Source organism: Schistocerca gregaria, chromosome 2 (genome assembly GCF_023897955.1).
Source record: "Schistocerca gregaria isolate iqSchGreg1 chromosome 2, iqSchGreg1.2, whole genome shotgun sequence".
Classification (NCBI taxonomy): Eukaryota; Metazoa; Arthropoda; class Insecta; order Orthoptera; family Acrididae; genus Schistocerca; species Schistocerca gregaria.
Window position 1 is genome coordinate 771,311,038 of NC_064921.1, and position 21,658 is coordinate 771,332,695.

A 21,658-nucleotide genomic window follows, 5' to 3' on the forward strand; every position below is an offset into this window, starting at 1 on the left:
GGTACTGTCGGCAGTTTTACTTCCTATTTTTCTTTCTCCTTTGTTTTCGGAGCCACAGCCCGATTCGGTCAGGGAGACGCCACCGTGAAATGAAGGGGCGTGCTGTGTGTCCATCGCCTCGCCTCTCCTTACCTCTCTCAGTCGTTTCTCGTGCTTGTTGTTTTGATATAGGCCGATTTGAGAGCGTCAGCTCTCGCGTCAGCTCTCGCATAGTCGAGACACACTACAGGCTGGTCTGCAGCGAGTAACAGGGAGGAAAAAAAAACATTAATTTCAAGGCGCGTGGCAAAAGTACTCAAACGCGAAATTAAAAGCCTGCTGCGGTGGCCGGGAATCGAACCCGGATCAACTGCTTGGAAGGCAACTATGCTGACCATTACACCACCACCGCACAAGCGAGTGCCCCGGCGCCGCACTGTGTCGGCTTCCCGCCTGTCGGCAGCGGCCGAAGGTGGTGGTACCTGGCAGGCGCATTTCGAGGTAGGCTAGGGGAGCACATCCAGACGCATTCGGACAGCATATCCGCGCACATTTCGCATCCTTTGGCAAGAGTCGGCTCCGGTGACGCAAGAGTACGCAGAGGACCGCGTTCTGGCGGCGATTTTAAGCAGTACAGTGCAGGGTTCAGCGTCTGCAGCATCTTCTCGACAGAATGCTATGGCGCTTGACGACAGTCCCACTTTCCCTCAAGACAACTGCTCGGGAAGCAGCGTGAAGTTGCTACCGGCCGGAGCATCGGTGGTTCAGTGGTAGAATGCTCGCCTGCCACGCGGGCGGCCCGGGTTCGATTCCCGGCCGATGCATCATTTTGCTTTTCCCGCGGTAATGCTGCCGTGTGGCTTGCGCGCTTTACATGCACGATCCACAAGAATGTGTAGCTGGATTCCTTTGAGAAGAACCGAGAACGCAGCACTAGCGGGTCCCCACTGGGACGCTCGCATCATGTTCTACAGACTAGCGTCGGCCTGGCCTCACAAGTTGCTGTGTCCAGGTGCCTCCGAGGCACTGAACTTTAACGACAAGGAGTGCTGCCTATCGTTGCAAAAGCTGCAGCAACACCGCAATTAACTGGGCCGGCAATGGACGTGTAGCAAACAGAACACGTTATCCAGGAAGTACAGTGTCTTCACGTCTAACATTGGGTATGATACTTACCCAGTTTCCCGGACAAAGGGTTCACCGGTGCCTCGGTAGCGCAGTAGGCAGCGCGTAAGTCTCATAATCTTAAGGTCGTGAGTTCGATCCTCACCCGGGGCATTTAATTTTCTGTGACTGATGGTGGTGCTGTTGCTGGGGCCCCAACTTATTTCTTGTTTGTTATCCACAACGCTTCAGCGGGAAAATGTTTACTTCCTGTTATTGCTACTTACAGCTTCCCTTTTTCTCTTCTCCCAGCAGAGCATGAAGCCAAAAGCATTGCTCTGAGACGTTTGAGGTGCGCGCCTTGCCAGTCAGCATGCGCAAAGATGCTCGCAAAGAGAGATGGGCGCCGACGCGGGACTCGGCACGAAATGCGACAAGGGACCGTCCGAACCGTCGAAGAGACGCACAGATCCGGTGTGGTCTAGTGGCTAGGTTACCTGGCTTTCACCCAGGAGGCCCGGGTTCGATTCCCGGTACCGGAACGGAATTTTTTCCACACTACTCGTGACAAGTTTGAGCTGTCCGAGCTGCCGTTTCCCGTCCTGCTCGCAATATAGCTACTGTTTCGTGACAGTCAGCAGAATATAGACGAGGGAAGCAGACACACGACGGCCATAGAAATGGTGTATGGCTTCATGCCACACGGTTCCAGCGTAGGCCTGAGCAACTGCATCTGTCGAGGCCCGTTAGCTCAGTTGGTTAGAGCGTCGTGCTAATAACGCGAAGGTCGTGGGTTCGATCCCCCCACGAGCCACTACGCTTTTACTACTACGAAAAGGCAGCGCCGATTTCAGCTGGCGAGTGTGATGACCACCCTGCGTGGAAGTTGACAGAGGTTCCAAACCCGACCTGTCGGGAAGCGCTACAGCATTCACTCGCCAATGGCCATAGTGTGCACAAAACACTGGTTCTCAACCGATAAAGAGAAAACGAAAGGAAATGTCCGATTGCCGATGCGTAACAACTTTGGCCCTTGTCAGTACTTGGGCGGGTAAGTGCATCGGAACACAGGGTACTGTCGGCAGTTTTACTTCCTATTTTTCTTTTTCCTTTGTTTTCGGAGCCACAGCCCGATTCGGTCAGGGAGACGCCACCGTGAAATGAAGGGGCGTGCTGTGTGTCCATCGCCTCGCCTCTCCTTACCTCTCTCAGTCGTTTCTCGTGCTTGTTGTTTTGATATAGGCCGATTTGAGAGCGTCAGCTCTCGCGTCAGCTCTCGCAAAGTCGAGACAAGTCGAGACAAGTCGAGACAAGTCGAGACAAGTCGAGACAAGTCGAGACAAGTCGAGACAAGTCGAGACAAGTCGAGACAAGTCGAGACAAGTCGAGACACACTACAGGCTGGTCTGCAGCGAGTAACAGGGAGGAAAAAAAAACATTAATTTCAAGGCGCGTGGCAAAAGTACTCAAACGCGAAATTAAAAGCCTGCTGCGGTGGCCGGGAATCGAACCCGGATCAACTGCTTGGAAGGCAACTATGCTGACCATTACACCACCACCGCACAAGCGAGTGCCCCGGCGCCGCACTGTGTCGGCTTCCCGCCTGTCGGCAGCGGCCGAAGGTGGTGGTACCTGGCAGGCGCATTTCGAGGTAGGCTAGGGGAGCACATCCAGACGCATTCGGACAGCATATCCGCGCACATTTCGCATCCTTTGGCAAGAGTCGGCTCCGGTGACGCAAGAGTACGCAGAGGACCGCGTTCTGGCGGCGATTTTAAGCAGTACAGTGCAGGGTTCAGCGTCTGCAGCATCTTCTCGACAGAATGCTATGGCGCTTGACGACAGTCCCACTTTCCCTCAAGACAACTGCTCGGGAAGCAGCGTGAAGTTGCTACCGGCCGGAGCATCGGTGGTTCAGTGGTAGAATGCTCGCCTGCCACGCGGGCGGCCCGGGTTCGATTCCCGGCCGATGCATCATTTTGCTTTTCCCGCGGTAATGCTGCCGTGTGGCTTGCGCGCTTTACATGCACGATCCACAAGAATGTGTAGCTGGATTCCTTTGAGAAGAACCGAGAACGCAGCACTAGCGGGTCCCCACTGGGACGCTCGCATCATGTTCTACAGACTAGCGTCGGCCTGGCCTCACAAGTTGCTGTGTCCAGGTGCCTCCGAGGCACTGAACTTTAACGACAAGGAGTGCTGCCTATCGTTGCAAAAGCTGCAGCAACACCGCAATTAACTGGGCCGGCAATGGACGTGTAGCAAACAGAACACGTTATCCAGGAAGTACAGTGTCTTCACGTCTAACATTGGGTATGATACTTACCCAGTTTCCAGGACAAAGGGTTCACCGGTGCCTCGGTAGCGCAGTAGGCAGCACGTAAGTCTCATAATCTTAAGGTCGTGAGTTCGATCCTCACCCGGGGCATTTAATTTTCTGTGACTGATGGTGGTGCTGTTGCTGGGGCCCCAACTTATTTCTTGTTTGTTATCCACAACGCTTCAGCGGGAAAATGTTTACTTCCTGTTATTGCTACTTACAGCTTCCCTTTTTCTCTTCTCCCAGCAGAGCATGAAGCCAAAAGCATTGCTCTGAGACGTTTGAGGTGCGCGCCTTGCCAGTCAGCATGCGCAAAGATGCTCGCAAAGAGAGATGGGCGCCGACGCGGGACTCGGCACGAAATGCGACAAGGGACCGTCCGAACCGTCGAAGAGACGCACAGATCCGGTGTGGTCTAGTGGCTAGGATACCTGGCTTTCACCCCGGAGGCCCGGGTTCGATTCCCGGTACCGGAACGGAATTTTTTCCACACTACTCGTGACAAGTTTGAGCTGTCCGAGCTGCCGTTTCCCGTCCTGCTCGCAATATAGCTACTGTTTCGTGACAGTCAGCAGAATATAGACGAGGGAAGCAGACACACGACGGCCATAGAAATGGTGTATGGCTTCATGCCACACGGTTCCAGCGTAGGCCTGAGCAACTGCATCTGTCGAGGCCCGTTAGCTCAGTTGGTTAGAGCGTCGTGCTAATAACGCGAAGGTCGTGGGTTCGATCCCCCCACGGGCCACTACGCTTTTACTACTACGAAAAGGCAGCGCCGATTTCAGCTGGCGAGTGTGATGACCACCCTGCGTGGAAGTTGACAGAGGTTCCAAACCCGACCTGTCGGGAAGCGCTACAGCATTCACTCGCCAATGGCCATAGTGTGCACAAAACACTGGTTCTCAACCGATAAAGAGAAAACGAAAGGAAATGTCCGATTGCCGATGCGTAACAACTTTGGCCCTTGTCAGTACTTGGGCGGGTAAGTGCATCGGAACACAGGGTACTGTCGGCAGTTTTACTTCCTATTTTTCTTTCTCCTTTGTTTTCGGAGCCACAGCCCGATTCGGTCAGGGAGACGCCACCGTGAAATGAAGGGGCGTGCTGTGTGTCCATCGCCTCGCCTCTCCTTACCTCTCTCAGTCGTTTCTCGTGCTTGTTGTTTTGATATAGGCCGATTTGAGAGCGTCAGCTCTCGCAAAGTCGAGACAAGTCGAGACACACTACAGGCTGGTCTGCAGCGAGTAACAGGGAGGAAAAAAAAACATTAATTTCAAGGCGCGTGGCAAAAGTACTCAAACGCGAAATTAAAAGCCTGCTGCGGTGGCCGGGAATCGAACCCGGATCAACTGCTTGGAAGGCAACTATGCTGACCATTACACCACCACCGCACAAGCGAGTGCCCCGGCGCCGCACTGTGTCGGCTTCCCGCCTGTCGGCAGCGGCCGAAGGTGGTGGTACCTGGCAGGCGCATTTCGAGGTAGGCTAGGGGAGCACATCCAGACGCATTCGGACAGCATATCCGCGCACATTTCGCATCCTTTGGCAAGAGTCGGCTCCGGTGACGCAAGAGTACGCAGAGGACCGCGTTCTGGCGGCGATTTTAAGCAGTACAGTGCAGGGTTCAGCGTCTGCAGCATCTTCTCGACAGAATGCTATGGCGCTTGACGACAGTCCCACTTTCCCTCAAGACAACTGCTCGGGAAGCAGCGTGAAGTTGCTACCGGCCGGAGCATCGGTGGTTCAGTGGTAGAATGCTCGCCTGCCACGCGGGCGGCCCGTGTTCGATTCCCGGCCGATGCATCATTTTGCTTTTCCCGCGGTAATGCTGCCGTGTGGCTTGCGCGCTTTACATGCACGATCCACAAGAATGTGTAGCTGGATTCCTTTGAGAAGAACCGAGAACGCAGCACTAGCGGGTCCCCACTGGGACGCTCGCATCATGTTCTACAGACTAGCGTCGGCCTGGCCTCACAAGTTGCTGTGTCCAGGTGCCTCCGAGGCACTGAACTTTAACGACAAGGAGTGCTGCCTATCGTTGCAAAAGCTGCAGCAACACCGCAATTAACTGGGCCGGCAATGGACGTGTAGCAAACAGAACACGTTATCCAGGAAGTACAGTGTCTTCACGTCTAACATTGGGTATGATACTTACCCAGTTTCCCGGACAAAGGGTTCACCGGTGCCTCGGTAGCGCAGTAGGCAGCGCGTAAGTCTCATAATCTTAAGGTCGTGAGTTCGATCCTCACCCGGGGCATTTAATTTTCTGTGACTGATGGTGGTGCTGTTGCTGGGGCCCCAACTTATTTCTTGTTTGTTATCCACAACGCTTCAGCGGGAAAATGTTTACTTCCTGTTATTGCTACTTACAGCTTCCCTTTTTCTCTTCTCCCAGCAGAGCATGAAGCCAAAAGCATTGCTCTGAGACGTTTGAGGTGCGCGCCTTGCCAGTCAGCATGCGCAAAGATGCTCGCAAAGAGAGATGGGCGCCGACGCGGGACTCGGCACGAAATGCGACAAGGGACCGTCCGAACCGTCGAAGAGACGCACAGATCCGGTGTGGTCTAGTGGCTAGGATACCTGGCTTTCACCCAGGAGGCCCGGGTTCGATTCCCGGTACCGGAACGGAATTTTTTCCACACTACTCGTGACAAGTTTGAGCTGTCCGAGCTGCCGTTTCCCGTCCTGCTCGCAATATAGCTACTGTTTCGTGACAGTCAGCAGAATATAGACGAGGGAAGCAGACACACGACGGCCATAGAAATGGTGTATGGCTTCATGCCACACGGTTCCAGCGTAGGCCTGAGCAACTGCATCTGTCGAGGCCCGTTAGCTCAGTTGGTTAGAGCGTCGTGCTAATAACGCGAAGGTCGTGGGTTCGATCCCCCCACGGGCCACTACGCTTTTACTACTACGAAAAGGCAGCGCCGATTTCAGCTGGCGAGTGTGATGACCACCCTGCGTGGAAGTTGACAGAGGTTCCAAACCCGACCTGTCGGGAAGCGCTACAGCATTCACTCGCCAATGGCCATAGTGTGCACAAAACACTGGTTCTCAACCGATAAAGAGAAAACGAAAGGAAATGTCCGATTGCCGATGCGTAACAACTTTGGCCCTTGTCAGTGCTTGGGCGGGTAAGTGCATCGGAACACAGGGTACTGTCGGCAGTTTTACTTCCTATTTTTCTTTCTCCTTTGTTTTCGGAGCCACAGCCCGATTCGGTCAGGGAGACGCCACCGTGAAATGAAGGGGCGTGCTGTGTGTCCATCGCCTCGCCTCTCCTTACCTCTCTCAGTCGTTTCTCGTGCTTGTTGTTTTGATATAGGCCGATTTGAGAGCGTCAGCTCTCGCGTCAGCTCTCGCAAAGTCGAGACAAGTCGAGACACACTACAGGCTGGTCTGCAGCGAGTAACAGGGAGGAAAAAAAAACATTAATTTCAAGGCGCGTGGCAAAAGTACTCAAACGCGAAATTAAAAGCCTGCTGCGGTGGCCGGGAATCGAACCCGGATCAACTGCTTGGAAGGCAACTATGCTGACCATTACACCACCACCGCACAAGCGAGTGCCCCGGCGCCGCACTGTGTCGGCTTCCCGCCTGTCGGCAGCGGCCGAAGGTGGTGGTACCTGGCAGGCGCATTTCGAGGTAGGCTAGGGGAGCACATCCAGACGCATTCGGACAGCATATCCGCGCACATTTCGCATCCTTTGGCAAGAGTCGGCTCCGGTGACGCAAGAGTACGCAGAGGACCGCGTTCTGGCGGCGATTTTAAGCAGTACAGTGCAGGGTTCAGCGTCTGCAGCATCTTCTCGACAGAATGCTATGGCGCTTGACGACAGTCCCACTTTCCCTCAAGACAACTGCTCGGGAAGCAGCGTGAAGTTGCTACCGGCCGGAGCATCGGTGGTTCAGTGGTAGAATGCTCGCCTGCCACGCGGGCGGCCCGGGTTCGATTCCCGGCCGATGCATCATTTTGCTTTTCCCGCGGTAATGCTGCCGTGTGGCTTGCGCGCTTTACATGCACGATCCACAAGAATGTATAGCTGGATTCCTTTGAGAAGAACCGAGAACGCAGCACTAGCGGGTCCCCACTGGGACGCTCGCATCATGTTCTACAGACTAGCGTCGGCCTGGCCTCACAAGTTGCTGTGTCCAGGTGCCTCCGAGGCACTGAACTTTAACGACAAGGAGTGCTGCCTATCGTTGCAAAAGCTGCAGCAACACCGCAATTAACTGGGCCGGCAATGGACGTGTAGCAAACAGAACACGTTATCCAGGAAGTACAGTGTCTTCACGTCTAACATTGGGTATGATACTTACCCAGTTTCCAGGACAAAGGGTTCACCGGTGCCTCGGTAGCGCAGTAGGCAGCGCGTAAGTCTCATAATCTTAAGGTCGTGAGTTCGATCCTCACCCGGGGCATTTAATTTTCTGTGACTGATGGTGGTGCTGTTGCTGGGGCCCCAACTTATTTCTTGTTTGTTATCCACAACGCTTCAGCGGGAAAATGTTTACTTCCTGTTATTGCTACTTACAGCTTCCCTTTTTCTCTTCTCCCAGCAGAGCATGAAGCCAAAAGCATTGCTCTGAGACGTTTGAGGTGCGCGCCTTGCCAGTCAGCATGCGCAAAGATGCTCGCAAAGAGAGATGGGCGCCGACGCGGGACTCGGCACGAAATGCGACAAGGGACCGTCCGAACCGTCGAAGAGACGCACAGATCCGGTGTGGTCTAGTGGCTAGGATACCTGGCTTTCACCCAGGAGGCCCGGGTTCGATTCCCGGTACCGGAACGGAATTTTTTCCACACTACTCGTGACAAGTTTGAGCTGTCCGAGCTGCCGTTTCCCGTCCTGCTCGCAATATAGCTACTGTTTCGTGACAGTCAGCAGAATATAGACGAGGGAAGCAGACACACGACGGCCATAGAAATGGTGTATGGCTTCATGCCACACGGTTCCAGCGTAGGCCTGAGCAACTGCATCTGTCGAGGCCCGTTAGCTCAGTTGGTTAGAGCGTCGTGCTAATAACGCGAAGGTCGTGGGTTCGATCCCCCCACGGGCCACTACGCTTTTACTACTACGAAAAGGCAGCGCCGATTTCAGCTGGCGAGTGTGATGACCACCCTGCGTGGAAGTTGACAGAGGTTCCAAACCCGACCTGTCGGGAAGCGCTACAGCATTCACTCGCCAATGGCCATAGTGTGCACAAAACACTGGTTCTCAACCGATAAAGAGAAAACGAAAGGAAATGTCCGATTGCCGATGCGTAACAACTTTGGCCCTTGTCAGTACTTGGGCGGGTAAGTGCATCGGAACACAGGGTACTGTCGGCAGTTTTACTTCCTATTTTTCTTTCTCCTTTGTTTTCGGAGCCACAGCCCGATTCGGTCAGGGAGACGCCACCGTGAAATGAAGGGGCGTGCTGTGTGTCCATCGCCTCGCCTCTCCTTACCTCTCTCAGTCGTTTCTCGTGCTTGTTGTTTTGATATAGGCCGATTTGAGAGCGTCAGCTCTCGCGTCAGCTCTCGCAAAGTCGAGACAAGTCGAGACACACTACAGGCTGGTCTGCAGCGAGTAACAGGGAGGAAAAAAAAACATTAATTTCAAGGCGCGTGGCAAAAGTACTCAAACGCGAAATTAAAAGCCTGCTGCGGTGGCCGGGAATCGAACCCGGATCAACTGCTTGGAAGGCAACTATGCTGACCATTACACCACCACCGCACAAGCGAGTGCCCCGGCGCCGCACTGTGTCGGCTTCCCGCCTGTTGGCAGCGGCCGAAGGTGGTGGTACCTGGCAGGCGCATTTCGAGGTAGGCTAGGGGAGCACATCCAGACGCATTCGGACAGCATATCCGCGCACATTTCGCATCCTTTGGCAAGAGTCGGCTCCGGTGACGCAAGAGTACGCAGAGGACCGCGTTCTGGCGGCGATTTTAAGCAGTACAGTGCAGGGTTCAGCGTCTGCAGCATCTTCTCGACAGAATGCTATGGCGCTTGACGACAGTCCCACTTTCCCTCAAGACAACTGCTCGGGAAGCAGCGTGAAGTTGCTACCGGCCGGAGCATCGGTGGTTCAGTGGTAGAATGCTCGCCTGCCACGCGGGCGGCCCGGGTTCGATTCCCGGCCGATGCATCATTTTGCTTTTCCCGCGGTAATGCTGCCGTGTGGCTTGCGCGCTTTACATGCACGATCCACAAGAATGTGTAGCTGGATTCCTTTGAGAAGAACCGAGAACGCAGCACTAGCGGGTCCCCACTGGGACGCTCGCATCATGTTCTACAGACTAGCGTCGGCCTGGCCTCACAAGTTGCTGTGTCCAGGTGCCTCCGAGGCACTGAACTTTAACGACAAGGAGTGCTGCCTATCGTTGCAAAAGCTGCAGCAACACCGCAATTAACTGGGCCGGCAATGGACGTGTAGCAAACAGAACACGTTATCCAGGAAGTACAGTGTCTTCACGTCTAACATTGGGTATGATACTTACCCAGTTTCCAGGACAAAGGGTTCACCGGTGCCTCGGTAGCGCAGTAGGCAGCGCGTAAGTCTCATAATCTTAAGGTCGTGAGTTCGATCCTCACCCGGGGCATTTAATTTTCTGTGACTGATGGTGGTGCTGTTGCTGGGGCCCCAACTTATTTCTTGTTTGTTATCCACAACGCTTCAGCGGGAAAATGTTTACTTCCTGTTATTGCTACTTACAGCTTCCCTTTTTCTCTTCTCCCAGCAGAGCATGAAGCCAAAAGCATTGCTCTGAGACGTTTGAGGTGCGCGCCTTGCCAGTCAGCATGCGCAAAGATGCTCGCAAAGAGAGATGGGCGCCGACGCGGGACTCGGCACGAAATGCGACAAGGGACCGTCCGAACCGTCGAAGAGACGCACAGATCCGGTGTGGTCTAGTGGCTAGGATACCTGGCTTTCACCCAGGAGGCCCGGGTTCGATTCCCGGTACCGGAACGGAATTTTTTCCACACTACTCGTGACAAGTTTGAGCTGTCCGAGCTGCCGTTTCCCGTCCTGCTCGCAATATAGCTACTGTTTCGTGACAGTCAGCAGAATATAGACGAGGGAAGCAGACACACGACGGCCATAGAAATGGTGTATGGCTTCATGCCACACGGTTCCAGCGTAGGCCTGAGCAACTGCATCTGTCGAGGCCCGTTAGCTCAGTTGGTTAGAGCGTCGTGCTAATAACGCGAAGGTCGTGGGTTCGATCCCCCCACGGGCCACTACGCTTTTACTACTACGAAAAGGCAGCGCCGATTTCAGCTGGCGAGTGTGATGACCACCCTGCGTGGAAGTTGACAGAGGTTCCAAACCCGACCTGTCGGGAAGCGCTACAGCATTCACTCGCCAATGGCCATAGTGTGCACAAAACACTGGTTCTCAACCGATAAAGAGAAAACGAAAGGAAATGTCCGATTGCCGATGCGTAACAACTTTGGCCCTTGTCAGTACTTGGGCGGGTAAGTGCATCGGAACACAGGGTACTGTCGGCAGTTTTACTTCCTATTTTTCTTTCTCCTTTGTTTTCGGAGCCACAGCCCGATTCGGTCAGGGAGACGCCACCGTGAAATGAAGGGGCGTGCTGTGTGTCCATCGCCTCGCCTCTCCTTACCTCTCTCAGTCGTTTCTCGTGCTTGTTGTTTTGATATAGGCCGATTTGAGAGCGTCAGCTCTCGCGTCAGCTCTCGCAAAGTCGAGACAAGTCGAGACACACTACAGGCTGGTCTGCAGCGAGTAACAGGGAGGAAAAAAAAACATTAATTTCAAGGCGCGTGGCAAAAGTACTCAAACGCGAAATTAAAAGCCTGCTGCGGTGGCCGGGAATCGAACCCGGATCAACTGCTTGGAAGGCAACTATGCTGACCATTACACCACCACCGCACAAGCGAGTGCCCCGGCGCCGCACTGTGTCGTCTTCCCGCCTGTCGGCAGCGGCCGAAGGTGGTGGTACCTGGCAGGCGCATTTCGAGGTAGGCTAGGGGAGCACATCCAGACGCATTCGGACAGCATATCCGCGCACATTTCGCATCCTTTGGCAAGAGTCGGCTCCGGTGACGCAAGAGTACGCAGAGGACCGCGTTCTGGCGGCGATTTTAAGCAGTACAGTGCAGGGTTCAGCGTCTGCAGCATCTTCTCGACAGAATGCTATGGCGCTTGATGACAGTCCCACTTTCCCTCAAGACAACTGCTCGGGAAGCAGCGTGAAGTTGCTACCGGCCGGAGCATCGGTGGTTCAGTGGTAGAATGCTCGCCTGCCACGCGGGCGGCCCGGGTTCGATTCCCGGCCGATGCATCATTTTGCTTTTCCCGCGGTAATGCTGCCGTGTGGCTTGCGCGCTTTACATGCACGATCCACAAGAATGTATAGCTGGATTCCTTTGAGAAGAACCGAGAACGCAGCACTAGCGGGTCCCCACTGGGACGCTCGCATCATGTTCTACAGACTAGCGTCGGCCTGGCCTCACAAGTTGCTGTGTCCAGGTGCCTCCGAGGCACTGAACTTTAACGACAAGGAGTGCTGCCTATCGTTGCAAAAGCTGCAGCAACACCGCAATTAACTGGGCCGGCAATGGACGTGTAGCAAACAGAACACGTTATCCAGGAAGTACAGTGTCTTCACGTCTAACATTGGATATGATACTTACCCAGTTTCCAGGACAAACGGTTCACCGGTGCCTCGGTAGCGCAGTAGGCAGCGCGTAAGTCTCATAATCTTAAGGTCGTGAGTTCGATCCTCACCCGGGGCATTTAATTTTCTGTGACTGATGGTGGTGCTGTTGCTGGGGCCCCAACTTATTTCTTGTTTGTTATCCACAACGCTTCAGCGGGAAAATGTTTACTTCCTGTTATTGCTACTTACAGCTTCCCTTTTTCTCTTCTCCCAGCAGAGCATGAAGCCAAAAGCATTGCTCTGAGACGTTTGAGGTGCGCGCCTTGCCAGTCAGCATGCGCAAAGATGCTCGCAAAGAGAGATGGGCGCCGACGCGGGACTCGGCACGAAATGCGACAAGGGACCGTCCGAACCGTCGAAGAGACGCACAGATCCGGTGTGGTCTAGTGGCTAGGATACCTGGCTTTTTACCCAGGAGGCCCGGGTTCGATTCCCGGTACCGGAACGGAATTTTTTCCACACTACTCGTGACAAGTTTGAGCTGTCCGAGCTGCCGTTTCCCGTCCTGCTCGCAATATAGCTACTGTTTCGTGACAGTCAGCAGAATATAGACGAGGGAAGCAGACACACGACGGCCATAGAAATGGTGTATGGCTTCATGCCACACGGTTCCAGTGTAGGCCTGAGCAACTGCATCTGTCGAGGCCCGTTAGCTCAGTTGGTTAGAGCGTCGTGCTAATAACGCGAAGGTCGTGGGTTCGATCCCCCCACGGGCCACTACGCTTTTACTACTACGAAAAGGCAGCGCCGATTTCAGCTGGCGAGTGTGATGACCACCCTGCGTGGAAGTTGACAGAGGTTCCAAACCCGACCTGTCGGGAAGCGCTACAGCATTCACTCGCCAATGGCCATAGTGTGCACAAAACACTGGTTCTCAACCGATAAAGAGAAAACGAAAGGAAATGTCCGATTGCCGATGCGTAACAACTTTGGCCCTTGTCAGTACTTGGGCGGGTAAGTGCATCGGAACACAGGGTACTGTCGGCAGTTTTACTTCCTATTTTTCTTTCTCCTTTGTTTTCGGAGCCACAGCCCGATTCGGTCAGGGAGACGCCACCGTGAAATGAAGGGGCGTGCTGTGTGTCCATCGCCTCGCCTCTCCTTACCTCTCTCAGTCGTTTCTCGTGCTTGTTGTTTTGATATAGGCCGATTTGAGAGCGTCAGCTCTCGCGTCAGCTCTCGCAAAGTCGAGACAAATCGAGACACACTACAGGCTGGTCTGCAGCGAGTAACAGGGAGGAAAAAAATACATTAATTTCAAGGCGCGTGGCAAAAGTACTCAAACGCGAAATTAAAAGCCTGCTGCGGTGGCCGGGAATCGAACCCGGATCAACTGCTTGGAAGGCAACTATGCTGACCATTACACCACCACCGCACAAGCGAGTGCCCCGGCGCCGCACTGTGTCGTCTTCCCGCCTGTCGGCAGCGGCCGAAGGTGGTGGTACCTGGCAGGCGCATTTCGAGGTAGGCTAGGGGAGCACATCCAGACGCATTCGGACAGCATATCCGCGCACATTTCGCATCCTTTGGCAAGAGTCGGCTCCGGTGACGCAAGAGTACGCAGAGGACCGCGTTCTGGCGGCGATTTTAAGCAGTACAGTGCAGGGTTCAGCGTCTGCAGCATCTTCTCGACAGAATGCTATGGCGCTTGACGACAGTCCCACTTTCCCTCAAGACAACTGCTCGGGAAGCAGCGTGAAGTTGCTACCGGCCGGAGCATCGGTGGTTCAGTGGTAGAATGCTCGCCTGCCACGCCGGCGGCCCGGGTTCGATTCCCGGCCGATGCATCATTTTGCTTTTCCCGCGGTAATGCTGCCGTGTGGCTTGCGCGCTTTACATGCACGATCCACAAGAATGTATAGCTGGATTCCTTTGAGAAGAACCGAGAACGCAGCACTAGCGGGTCCCCACTGGGACGCTCGCATCATGTTCTACAGACTAGCGTCGGCCTGGCCTCACAAGTTGCTGTGTCCAGGTGCCTCCGAGGCACTGAACTTTAACGACAAGGAGTGCTGCCTATCGTTGCAAAAGCTGCAGCAACACCGCAATTAACTGGGCCGGCAATGGACGTGTAGCAAACAGAACACGTTATCCAGGAAGTACAGTGTCTTCACGTCTAACATTGGGTATGATACTTACCCAGTTTCCAGGACAAAGGGTTCACCGGTGCCTCGGTAGCGCAGTAGGCAGCGCGTAAGTTCATAATCTTAAGGTCGTGAGTTCGATCCTCACCCGGGGCATTTAATTTTCTGTGACTGATGGTGGTGCTGTTGCTGGGGCCCCAACTTATTTCTTGTTTGTTATCCACAACGCTTCAGCGGGAAAATGTTTACTTCCTGTTATTGCTACTTACAGCTTCCCTTTTTCTCTTCTCCCAGCAGAGCATGAAGCCAAAAGCATTGCTCTGAGACGTTTGAGGTGCGCGCCTTGCCAGTCAGCATGCGCAAAGATGCTCGCAAAGAGAGATGGGCGCCGACGCGGGACTCGGCACGAAATGCGACAAGGGACCGTCCGAACCGTCGAAGAGACGCACAGATCCGGTGTGGTCTAGTGGCTAGGATACCTGGCTTTTTACCCAGGAGGCCCGGGTTCGATTCCCGGTACCGGAACGGAATTTTTTCCACACTACTCGTGACAAGTTTGAGCTGTCCGAGCTGCCGTTTCCCGTCCTGCTCGCAATATAGCTACTGTTTCGTGACAGTCAGCAGAATATAGACGAGGGAAGCAGACACACGACGGCCATAGAAATGGTGTATGGCTTCATGCCACACGGTTCCAGCGTAGGCCTGAGCAACTGCATCTGTCGAGGCCCGTTAGCTCAGTTGGTTAGAGCGTCGTGCTAATAACGCGAAGGTCGTGGGTTCGATCCCCCCACGGGCCACTACGCTTTTACTACTACGAAAAGGCAGCGCCGATTTCAGCTGGCGAGTGTGATGACCACCCTGCGTGGAAGTTGACAGAGGTTCCAAACCCGACCTGTCGGGAAGCGCTACAGCATTCACTCGCCAATGGCCATAGTGTGCACAAAACACTGGTTCTCAACCGATAAAGAGAAAACGAAAGGAAATGTCCGATTGCCGATGCGTAACAACTTTGGCCCTTGTCAGTACTTGGGCGGGTAAGTGCATCGGAACACAGGGTACTGTCGGCAGTTTTACTTCCTATTTTTCTTTCTCCTTTGTTTTCGGAGCCACAGCCCGATTCGGTCAGGGAGACGCCACCGTGAAATGAAGGGGCGTGCTGTGTGTCCATCGCCTCGCCTCTCCTTACCTCTCTCAGTCGTTTCTCGTGCTTGTTGTTTTGATATAGGCCGATTTGAGAGCGTCAGCTCTCGCGTCAGCTCTCGCAAAGTCGAGACAAGTCGAGACACACTACAGGCTGGTCTGCAGCGAGTAACAGGGAGGAAAAAAATACATTAATTTCAAGGCGCGTGGCAAAAGTACTCAAACGCGAAATTAAAAGCCTGCTGCGGTGGCCGGGAATCGAACCCGGATCAACTGCTTGGAAGGCAACTATGCTGACCATTACACCACCACCGCACAAGCGAGTGCCCCGGCGCCGCACTGTGTCGTCTTCCCGCCTGTCGGCAGCGGCCGAAGGTGGTGGTACCTGGCAGGCGCATTTCGAGGTAGGCTAGGGGAGCACATCCAGACGCATTCGGACAGCATATCCGCGCACATTTCGCATCCTTTGGCAAGAGTCGGCTCCGGTGACGCAAGAGTACGCAGAGGACCGCGTTCTGGCGGCGATTTTAAGCAGTACAGTGCAGGGTTCAGCGTCTGCAGCATCTTCTCGACAGAATGCTATGGCGCTTGACGACAGTCCCACTTTCCCTCAAGACAACTGCTCGGGAAGCAGCGTGAAGTTGCTACTGGCCGGAGCATCGGTGGTTCAGTGGTAGAATGCTCGCCTGCCACGCGGGCGGCCCGGGTTCGATTCCCGGCCGATGCATCATTTTGCTTTTCCCGCGGTAATGCTGCCGTGTGGCTTGCGCGCTTTACATGCACGATCCACAAGAATGTATAGCTGGATTCCTTTGAGAAGAACCGAGAACGCAGCACTAGCGGGTCCCCACTGGGACGCTCGCATCATGTTCTACAGACTAGCGTCGGCCTGGCCTCACAAGTTGCTGTGTCCAGGTGCCTCCGAGGCACTGAACTTTAACGACAAGGAGTGCTGCCTATCGTTGCAAAAGCTGCAGCAACACCGCAATTAACTGGGCCGGCAATGGACGTGTAGCAAACAGAACACGTTATCCAGGAAGTACAGTGTCTTCACGTCTAACATTGGATATGATACTTACCCAGTTTCCAGGACAAACGGTTCACCGGTGCCTCGGTAGCGCAGTAGGCAGCGCGTAAGTTCATAATCTTAAGGTCGTGAGTTCGATCCTCACCCGGGGCATTTAATTTTCTGTGACTGATGGTGGTGCTGTTGCTGGGGCCCCAACTTATTTCTTGTTTGTTATCCACAACGCTTCAGCGGGAAAATGTTTACTTCCTGTTATTGCTACTTACAGCTTCCCTTTTTCTCTTCTCCCAGCAGAGCATGAAGCCAAAAGCATTGCTCTGAGACGTTTGAGGTGCGCGCCTTGCCAGTCAGCATGCGCAAAGATGCTCGCAAAGAGAGATGGGCGCCGACGCGGGACTCGGCACGAAATGCGACAAGGGACCGTCCGAACCGTCGAAGAGACGCACAGATCCGGTGTGGTCTAGTGGCTAGGATACCTGGCTTTTTACCCAGGAGGCCCGGGTTCGATTCCCGGTACCGGAACGGAATTTTTTCCACACTACTCGTGACAAGTTTGAGCTGTCCGAGCTGCCGTTTCCCGTCCTGCTCGCAATATAGCTACTGTTTCGTGACAGTCAGCAGAATATAGACGAGGGAAGCAGACACACGACGGTCATAGAAATGGTGTATGGCTTCATGCCACACGGTTCCAGCGTAGGCCTGAGCAACTGCATCTGTCGAGGCCCGTTAGCTCAGTTGGTTAGAGCGTCGTGCTAATAACGCGAAGGTCGTGGGTTCGATCCCCCCACGGGCCACTACGCTTTTACTACTACGAAAAGGCAGCGCCGATTTCAGCTGGCGAGTGTGATGACCACCCTGCGTGGAAGTTGACAGAGGTTCCAAACCCGACCTGTCGGGAAGCGCTACAGCATTCACTCGCCAATGGCCATAGTGTGCACAAAACACTGGTTCTCAACCGATAAAGAGAAAACGAAAGGAAATGTCCGATTGCCGATGCGTAACAACTTTGGCCCTTGTCAGTACTTGGGCGGGTAAGTGCATCGGAACACAGGGTACTGTCGGCAGTTTTACTTCCTATTTTTCTTTCTCCTTTGTTTTCGGAGCCACAGCCCGATTCGGTCAGGGAGACGCCACCGTGAAATGAAGGGGCGTGCTGTGTGTCCATCGCCTCGCCTCTCCTTACCTCTCTCAGTCGTTTCTCGTGCTTGTTCTTTGATATAGGCCGATTTGAGAGCGTCAGCTCTCGCGTCAGCTCTCGCAAAGTCGAGACAAGTCGAGACACACTACAGGCTGGTCTGCAGCGAGTAACAGGGAGGAAAAAAATACATTAATTTCAAGGCGCGTGGCAAAAGTACTCAAACGCGAAATTAAAAGCCTGCTGCGGTGGCCGGGAATCGAACCCGGATCAACTGCTTGGAAGGCAACTATGCTGACCATTACACCACCACCGCACAAGCGAGTGCCCCGGCGCCGCACTGTGTCGTCTTCCCGCCTGTCGGCAGCGGCCGAAGGTGGTGGTACGTGGCAGGCGCATTTCGAGGTAGGCTAGGGGAGCACATCCAGACGCATTCGGACAGCATATCCGCGCACATCGCGCGGAGCGGCGGAGCGGTTGCGGCTTTGTTTACATCGCGGGGCGGCGCTCAGCGAGTGTTTCGAGGTCCACGTGTTCAAGTTTAATCAACGTGAGTACCATGTCGGCAATTACTAGGACAAACACTGCACAGTTTGTGTTCGATAGAAATGCTTTGCGGCCCACCGCGTTTGAAATCCACGAATTTATATTTGAAGATTTGAAAATCCCGGAAGATCTAGTAGACACATTTCAATTGGATTTTGCGCAATATTCGCTATTTTTGAAGTTCTTTTCCGGTGACATCTGTGAAAAGTTTGTAGAGAAATTTGGCGGCGTGCGTAAATTTAGGCATATCAATGGCACAGTCAGTGATGTTCAAATTGTGCCCTCGGGTTATGGCGTTAGAACGGTCCGAGTATTTAATGTGCCTCCTGAATGTGGTAACGATTTAATTGCACGTGCTCTAACTCAGTACGGCGTAGTGTCGTCGGTTGTTAATGAAAAGTGGTCTAGTGCGTACCGGTACCAGGTTAATAGTGGCGTACGTAGTGTCCGCATTGATTTAAAGAGACACATTCCATCTTATGTACTGATTGCGGGCTGTAGAGCTCAAGTGAGTTATATCGGCCAGCCACCCACGTGCTCAATTTGTCATTCCACTGAGCATTTACGTGCAGACTGTACCCGTCGAAGACCCGTGCAGCTCCCACGTAGTGACGCGGCGGCTACCGGCGGCCACTTTGTGCCACTAATGAGTGAAATCGTAGCGGGCACCGTACCACAACCCCGACAAGCCGACCCCATTCGTGCTGAGGACGTGCCAAGTGAGGTGACTGTTACTGTCGAGGCACCACAGGACCGGATGGAAGACGCTCCCATTTTGTCCTCGGCTGTTGTAGCGTCGGATGCAGTTACTCCGGAGATCCCAGATGTTTCGGAGCATTCACCAGTTGCTATTCCGGAAGCGATGGACATCACCTTACCCCCGCCTCCTCCACCTGAAGAGGTACCCCTTGCACCGAGGAAAGGGCGTACGAAGAAAAATAAAAATAAGGGTACTAGGAGTCAGCAGTCTGATGATATGCCGTGCAGCCCTGTATCAGAGAGTGGCAGTGAGAGTGAGGTTCAGACATCGTGCCCCCCTTCCTCTGAAAGCACTGGGCGCCAGGAGCGTATAAGGGAACAAACAGCACAGCTCAAGGTTCTCCTGAATACGGCACGCGAACAGGGTGCGCATGCTGCGAAGCGAAAAAGCGAGCAAAGTAGCGAGCAGGTCCCCCAGCGCACGCGCAGGCATTCGGTGACGTCGGCCGCCGGTACAGCGACAACACAGGCGAAAGGAGCCACGTCCACAGACACCGCTGGCGGTCGCGACCAGCAGACCGACCGACCAGCGGAGACGCCCTGGTGGAAGCAGGAGGAGGACGACCCTGGAGCCCACTAGCGGCTTTTAGGCGGGCCCGCTGCAGTTCGTGCCCATTTCACATGAGAATTCTGTTCTGCAGTTCCTGCACGATGAAGGATCTTTTCTACACTGTATTGTCCACGTGTTACGTGATACATTGCAGCGCTTCTTGGCAATATATTAGCATGCTTCAAACGCAACATCTGCAGCTTTCGTTTCTCCTATTTCTTGCTAATATTTGAATGTTTGTGTTTTAAATGGCCGCCGCTCGTCAACATCTAAAGATTTTCTCAGTTTTATCACTAAATGTCAATCGCATACTAGCTGCGCACAAGATTGCATGTTTTATTGACTTTTTAACTTTGGGAGGCTATGACATTGCATTGCTCCAAGAAGTTACAGTTAAGCGATTCGATAACGTTCCTGGTTATGATGTCATCTATAACATAAATGTTGATGGTACTTGTGGCACCGCCGTTCTTTATAAAAAAGGATTGCAACCAACTGACGTTCAATCTTTACCGAATGGCCGCCTCCTTACATGTACGATCCAGGATGTCACCTTTATTAATGTATACGCGCCGAGTGGCACCGACCACAAACGTGCTCGATCTGTGTTTTTTAACCAAGATGTAGTTCCGTTCTTTGCGTCATCCCGCAATGTAATAGTCGGCGGTGACTTTAACTGTGTTACTGCCGCTGTCGATCAATTTCCAACGGCTACCATGTGCCCGGAACTTTCGCAACTAATTGTGACCAATGATCTGATCGATGTTTGGCGACATTTTCATCCTGTCACAACGCAGTACACACATTTTTATCAGAACGGTGCCAGCAGACTTGATCGAATTTATGTATCGCGGCCACTTCAATCCTGTCTTCAGAGAGTAGCGGTACATCCCGTCGCTTTTAGTGATCACTGCGGAGTTGTGTGTGACATGCACCTACAGACCAATAGGCAGGCTCCACCTTGCCGTGTTTGGAAACTCAATACCCGTCATCTCTCTGCCGCCGGTTTACGTTGCGAGATTCAAAATATGTGGCAGCTTTGTTTTGAAAAACGGGGAAGTTATGCCTCAGTCTTACATTGGTGGGTCGACTTAGCCAAACCGCAGTTGCGCAATGTTGCGATGCGGTATGCAAGGGAGGTGTCGTTTTGGGAGAGGCGCACCATTGCCTTTTATCAGCAGTGCCTACAAGATGCGCTGGATGCACCCGTGGCGCCTGGTCAAAACTTACGCGCACGTTTACGTAGGATTCAAAATAAGATACTCAATCTTCAACTCCAAAAGGCGAAAGGACTTCTGATCCGGAGCCGACCGCTGTGTGCAACACTTGAAGAGGTGCCAACGCTTTACCACTTGGCACGCGAGAAACGGTTGGCGCGGAGGAAAGTAATTACCGCTCTCATCACGGACACTGGTGCTCGTCTCACGGCGAAGCATGAGATCGTTCCCCATGTCTCCGACCATTTTAAGAGATTGTTCGGACGGATCGCTGTCGACGATGTAGCACTTTCGTTTCTGTTAGATGAATTGGATCCTGTCATCTCCGACTCTGACCGACAGTCACTGGATGAGATGATGTCACTGGCCGATGTGAAAGATGTGTTGCGCTCGTGTCGTCGGGGGAAGTCTCCAGGTCCCGATGGCCTTCCAGTAGAATTTTACCTGGCTTATTGGGATATTTTCGGTGAGACATTGACGACCATGATAAATGAAATTGTTCGTGGTGCTGCGGTCCCTTCGAAGTTCGTTGAAGGGCGTATTATTTTGATTCCAAAGACACCGACAGCATGCCGTGTTGAGGCGCTACGCCCTATCACACTTTTAAATGCAGATTATAAACTGGCAGCGCGGTGCCTTGCAACGAAACTCAGTGTGGTCATGGACAAGGTCATCAGTCCGTTCCAGTCGTGTGGTGTGAAACGTCGCAGCATCTTTCATGCGGTGGCTTCATATCGAGACGTGGTCGCATACGCGTCCATAAACGGCCTGTCCGCTGGAATTCTCTCCATCGACTTTGCCAATGCATTTGACCGTATCGGACACGATTATCTTTTCTCCGTAATGACAAAACTGGGGTTCGGCGGCCACTTTCTCACCGCTTTAAGGAATCTTTTAACGTCGGCGACTTCAATAATTGTAATCAATGGTTGGCAGTCGGCGCCCATCCCCATCACAAGGTCGGTCAGACAGGGCTGTCCTTTAGCAATGCCCCTATTCGTCATTGCGCTCGACCCGTTTTTGCGCGCAGTCGGCCGCATCATTGAGGGTGTCCAGGTCTGTCAGGTCTCTCTCAAATGTGCTGCCTACGCTGACGACGTGGGACTTTTCATGGGGCGGAC

At 53.6% G+C, this 21,658-nt stretch overlaps 36 non-coding genes across 36 annotated transcripts; 27 read left to right on the forward strand and 9 right to left on the reverse strand.

Moving 5' to 3' along the window:
- Positions 1-319: 319 nt before the first annotated feature.
- Positions 320-391, reverse strand: Trnag-ucc (transfer RNA glycine (anticodon UCC)). The gene has a single exon. It is a non-coding gene; the product is annotated as a tRNA-Gly (tRNA).
- A 341-nt stretch (positions 392-732) lies between these two features.
- Positions 733-803, forward strand: Trnag-gcc (transfer RNA glycine (anticodon GCC)). Its single transcript has one exon. It is a non-coding gene; the product is annotated as a tRNA-Gly (tRNA).
- A 381-nt stretch (positions 804-1,184) lies between these two features.
- On the forward strand, positions 1,185-1,257 carry Trnam-cau (transfer RNA methionine (anticodon CAU)). Its single transcript has one exon. It is a non-coding gene; the product is annotated as a tRNA-Met (tRNA).
- A 296-nt stretch (positions 1,258-1,553) lies between these two features.
- Positions 1,554-1,625, forward strand: Trnae-uuc (transfer RNA glutamic acid (anticodon UUC)). The gene has a single exon. It is a non-coding gene; the product is annotated as a tRNA-Glu (tRNA).
- A 198-nt stretch (positions 1,626-1,823) lies between these two features.
- Positions 1,824-1,897, forward strand: Trnai-aau (transfer RNA isoleucine (anticodon AAU)). The gene has a single exon. It is a non-coding gene; the product is annotated as a tRNA-Ile (tRNA).
- Positions 1,898-2,573: 676 nt separating this feature from the next.
- Trnag-ucc (transfer RNA glycine (anticodon UCC)) lies at positions 2,574-2,645 on the reverse strand. Its single transcript has one exon. It is a non-coding gene; the product is annotated as a tRNA-Gly (tRNA).
- Positions 2,646-2,986: 341 nt separating this feature from the next.
- Positions 2,987-3,057, forward strand: Trnag-gcc (transfer RNA glycine (anticodon GCC)). The gene has a single exon. It is a non-coding gene; the product is annotated as a tRNA-Gly (tRNA).
- Positions 3,058-3,438: 381 nt separating this feature from the next.
- On the forward strand, positions 3,439-3,511 carry Trnam-cau (transfer RNA methionine (anticodon CAU)). The gene has a single exon. It is a non-coding gene; the product is annotated as a tRNA-Met (tRNA).
- A 296-nt stretch (positions 3,512-3,807) lies between these two features.
- Trnae-uuc (transfer RNA glutamic acid (anticodon UUC)) lies at positions 3,808-3,879 on the forward strand. The gene has a single exon. It is a non-coding gene; the product is annotated as a tRNA-Glu (tRNA).
- A 198-nt stretch (positions 3,880-4,077) lies between these two features.
- On the forward strand, positions 4,078-4,151 carry Trnai-aau (transfer RNA isoleucine (anticodon AAU)). Its single transcript has one exon. It is a non-coding gene; the product is annotated as a tRNA-Ile (tRNA).
- Positions 4,152-4,725: 574 nt separating this feature from the next.
- Positions 4,726-4,797, reverse strand: Trnag-ucc (transfer RNA glycine (anticodon UCC)). Its single transcript has one exon. It is a non-coding gene; the product is annotated as a tRNA-Gly (tRNA).
- Positions 4,798-5,138: 341 nt separating this feature from the next.
- Trnag-gcc (transfer RNA glycine (anticodon GCC)) lies at positions 5,139-5,209 on the forward strand. The gene has a single exon. It is a non-coding gene; the product is annotated as a tRNA-Gly (tRNA).
- Positions 5,210-5,590: 381 nt separating this feature from the next.
- Trnam-cau (transfer RNA methionine (anticodon CAU)) lies at positions 5,591-5,663 on the forward strand. The gene has a single exon. It is a non-coding gene; the product is annotated as a tRNA-Met (tRNA).
- A 296-nt stretch (positions 5,664-5,959) lies between these two features.
- On the forward strand, positions 5,960-6,031 carry Trnae-uuc (transfer RNA glutamic acid (anticodon UUC)). Its single transcript has one exon. It is a non-coding gene; the product is annotated as a tRNA-Glu (tRNA).
- A 198-nt stretch (positions 6,032-6,229) lies between these two features.
- Positions 6,230-6,303, forward strand: Trnai-aau (transfer RNA isoleucine (anticodon AAU)). Its single transcript has one exon. It is a non-coding gene; the product is annotated as a tRNA-Ile (tRNA).
- A 586-nt stretch (positions 6,304-6,889) lies between these two features.
- On the reverse strand, positions 6,890-6,961 carry Trnag-ucc (transfer RNA glycine (anticodon UCC)). Its single transcript has one exon. It is a non-coding gene; the product is annotated as a tRNA-Gly (tRNA).
- Positions 6,962-7,302: 341 nt separating this feature from the next.
- Positions 7,303-7,373, forward strand: Trnag-gcc (transfer RNA glycine (anticodon GCC)). The gene has a single exon. It is a non-coding gene; the product is annotated as a tRNA-Gly (tRNA).
- A 381-nt stretch (positions 7,374-7,754) lies between these two features.
- On the forward strand, positions 7,755-7,827 carry Trnam-cau (transfer RNA methionine (anticodon CAU)). Its single transcript has one exon. It is a non-coding gene; the product is annotated as a tRNA-Met (tRNA).
- A 296-nt stretch (positions 7,828-8,123) lies between these two features.
- Trnae-uuc (transfer RNA glutamic acid (anticodon UUC)) lies at positions 8,124-8,195 on the forward strand. Its single transcript has one exon. It is a non-coding gene; the product is annotated as a tRNA-Glu (tRNA).
- Positions 8,196-8,393: 198 nt separating this feature from the next.
- Trnai-aau (transfer RNA isoleucine (anticodon AAU)) lies at positions 8,394-8,467 on the forward strand. The gene has a single exon. It is a non-coding gene; the product is annotated as a tRNA-Ile (tRNA).
- Positions 8,468-9,053: 586 nt separating this feature from the next.
- Positions 9,054-9,125, reverse strand: Trnag-ucc (transfer RNA glycine (anticodon UCC)). The gene has a single exon. It is a non-coding gene; the product is annotated as a tRNA-Gly (tRNA).
- A 341-nt stretch (positions 9,126-9,466) lies between these two features.
- Positions 9,467-9,537, forward strand: Trnag-gcc (transfer RNA glycine (anticodon GCC)). Its single transcript has one exon. It is a non-coding gene; the product is annotated as a tRNA-Gly (tRNA).
- A 381-nt stretch (positions 9,538-9,918) lies between these two features.
- Positions 9,919-9,991, forward strand: Trnam-cau (transfer RNA methionine (anticodon CAU)). Its single transcript has one exon. It is a non-coding gene; the product is annotated as a tRNA-Met (tRNA).
- A 296-nt stretch (positions 9,992-10,287) lies between these two features.
- Trnae-uuc (transfer RNA glutamic acid (anticodon UUC)) lies at positions 10,288-10,359 on the forward strand. Its single transcript has one exon. It is a non-coding gene; the product is annotated as a tRNA-Glu (tRNA).
- Positions 10,360-10,557: 198 nt separating this feature from the next.
- On the forward strand, positions 10,558-10,631 carry Trnai-aau (transfer RNA isoleucine (anticodon AAU)). The gene has a single exon. It is a non-coding gene; the product is annotated as a tRNA-Ile (tRNA).
- Positions 10,632-11,217: 586 nt separating this feature from the next.
- On the reverse strand, positions 11,218-11,289 carry Trnag-ucc (transfer RNA glycine (anticodon UCC)). Its single transcript has one exon. It is a non-coding gene; the product is annotated as a tRNA-Gly (tRNA).
- A 341-nt stretch (positions 11,290-11,630) lies between these two features.
- Trnag-gcc (transfer RNA glycine (anticodon GCC)) lies at positions 11,631-11,701 on the forward strand. The gene has a single exon. It is a non-coding gene; the product is annotated as a tRNA-Gly (tRNA).
- Positions 11,702-12,082: 381 nt separating this feature from the next.
- Positions 12,083-12,155, forward strand: Trnam-cau (transfer RNA methionine (anticodon CAU)). The gene has a single exon. It is a non-coding gene; the product is annotated as a tRNA-Met (tRNA).
- Positions 12,156-12,722: 567 nt separating this feature from the next.
- On the forward strand, positions 12,723-12,796 carry Trnai-aau (transfer RNA isoleucine (anticodon AAU)). Its single transcript has one exon. It is a non-coding gene; the product is annotated as a tRNA-Ile (tRNA).
- Positions 12,797-13,382: 586 nt separating this feature from the next.
- Trnag-ucc (transfer RNA glycine (anticodon UCC)) lies at positions 13,383-13,454 on the reverse strand. Its single transcript has one exon. It is a non-coding gene; the product is annotated as a tRNA-Gly (tRNA).
- A 341-nt stretch (positions 13,455-13,795) lies between these two features.
- Positions 13,796-13,866, forward strand: Trnag-gcc (transfer RNA glycine (anticodon GCC)). Its single transcript has one exon. It is a non-coding gene; the product is annotated as a tRNA-Gly (tRNA).
- Positions 13,867-14,886: 1,020 nt separating this feature from the next.
- Positions 14,887-14,960, forward strand: Trnai-aau (transfer RNA isoleucine (anticodon AAU)). Its single transcript has one exon. It is a non-coding gene; the product is annotated as a tRNA-Ile (tRNA).
- Positions 14,961-15,546: 586 nt separating this feature from the next.
- On the reverse strand, positions 15,547-15,618 carry Trnag-ucc (transfer RNA glycine (anticodon UCC)). The gene has a single exon. It is a non-coding gene; the product is annotated as a tRNA-Gly (tRNA).
- A 341-nt stretch (positions 15,619-15,959) lies between these two features.
- On the forward strand, positions 15,960-16,030 carry Trnag-gcc (transfer RNA glycine (anticodon GCC)). Its single transcript has one exon. It is a non-coding gene; the product is annotated as a tRNA-Gly (tRNA).
- Positions 16,031-17,050: 1,020 nt separating this feature from the next.
- On the forward strand, positions 17,051-17,124 carry Trnai-aau (transfer RNA isoleucine (anticodon AAU)). The gene has a single exon. It is a non-coding gene; the product is annotated as a tRNA-Ile (tRNA).
- A 585-nt stretch (positions 17,125-17,709) lies between these two features.
- Positions 17,710-17,781, reverse strand: Trnag-ucc (transfer RNA glycine (anticodon UCC)). Its single transcript has one exon. It is a non-coding gene; the product is annotated as a tRNA-Gly (tRNA).
- Positions 17,782-21,658: the final 3,877 nt, after the last annotated feature.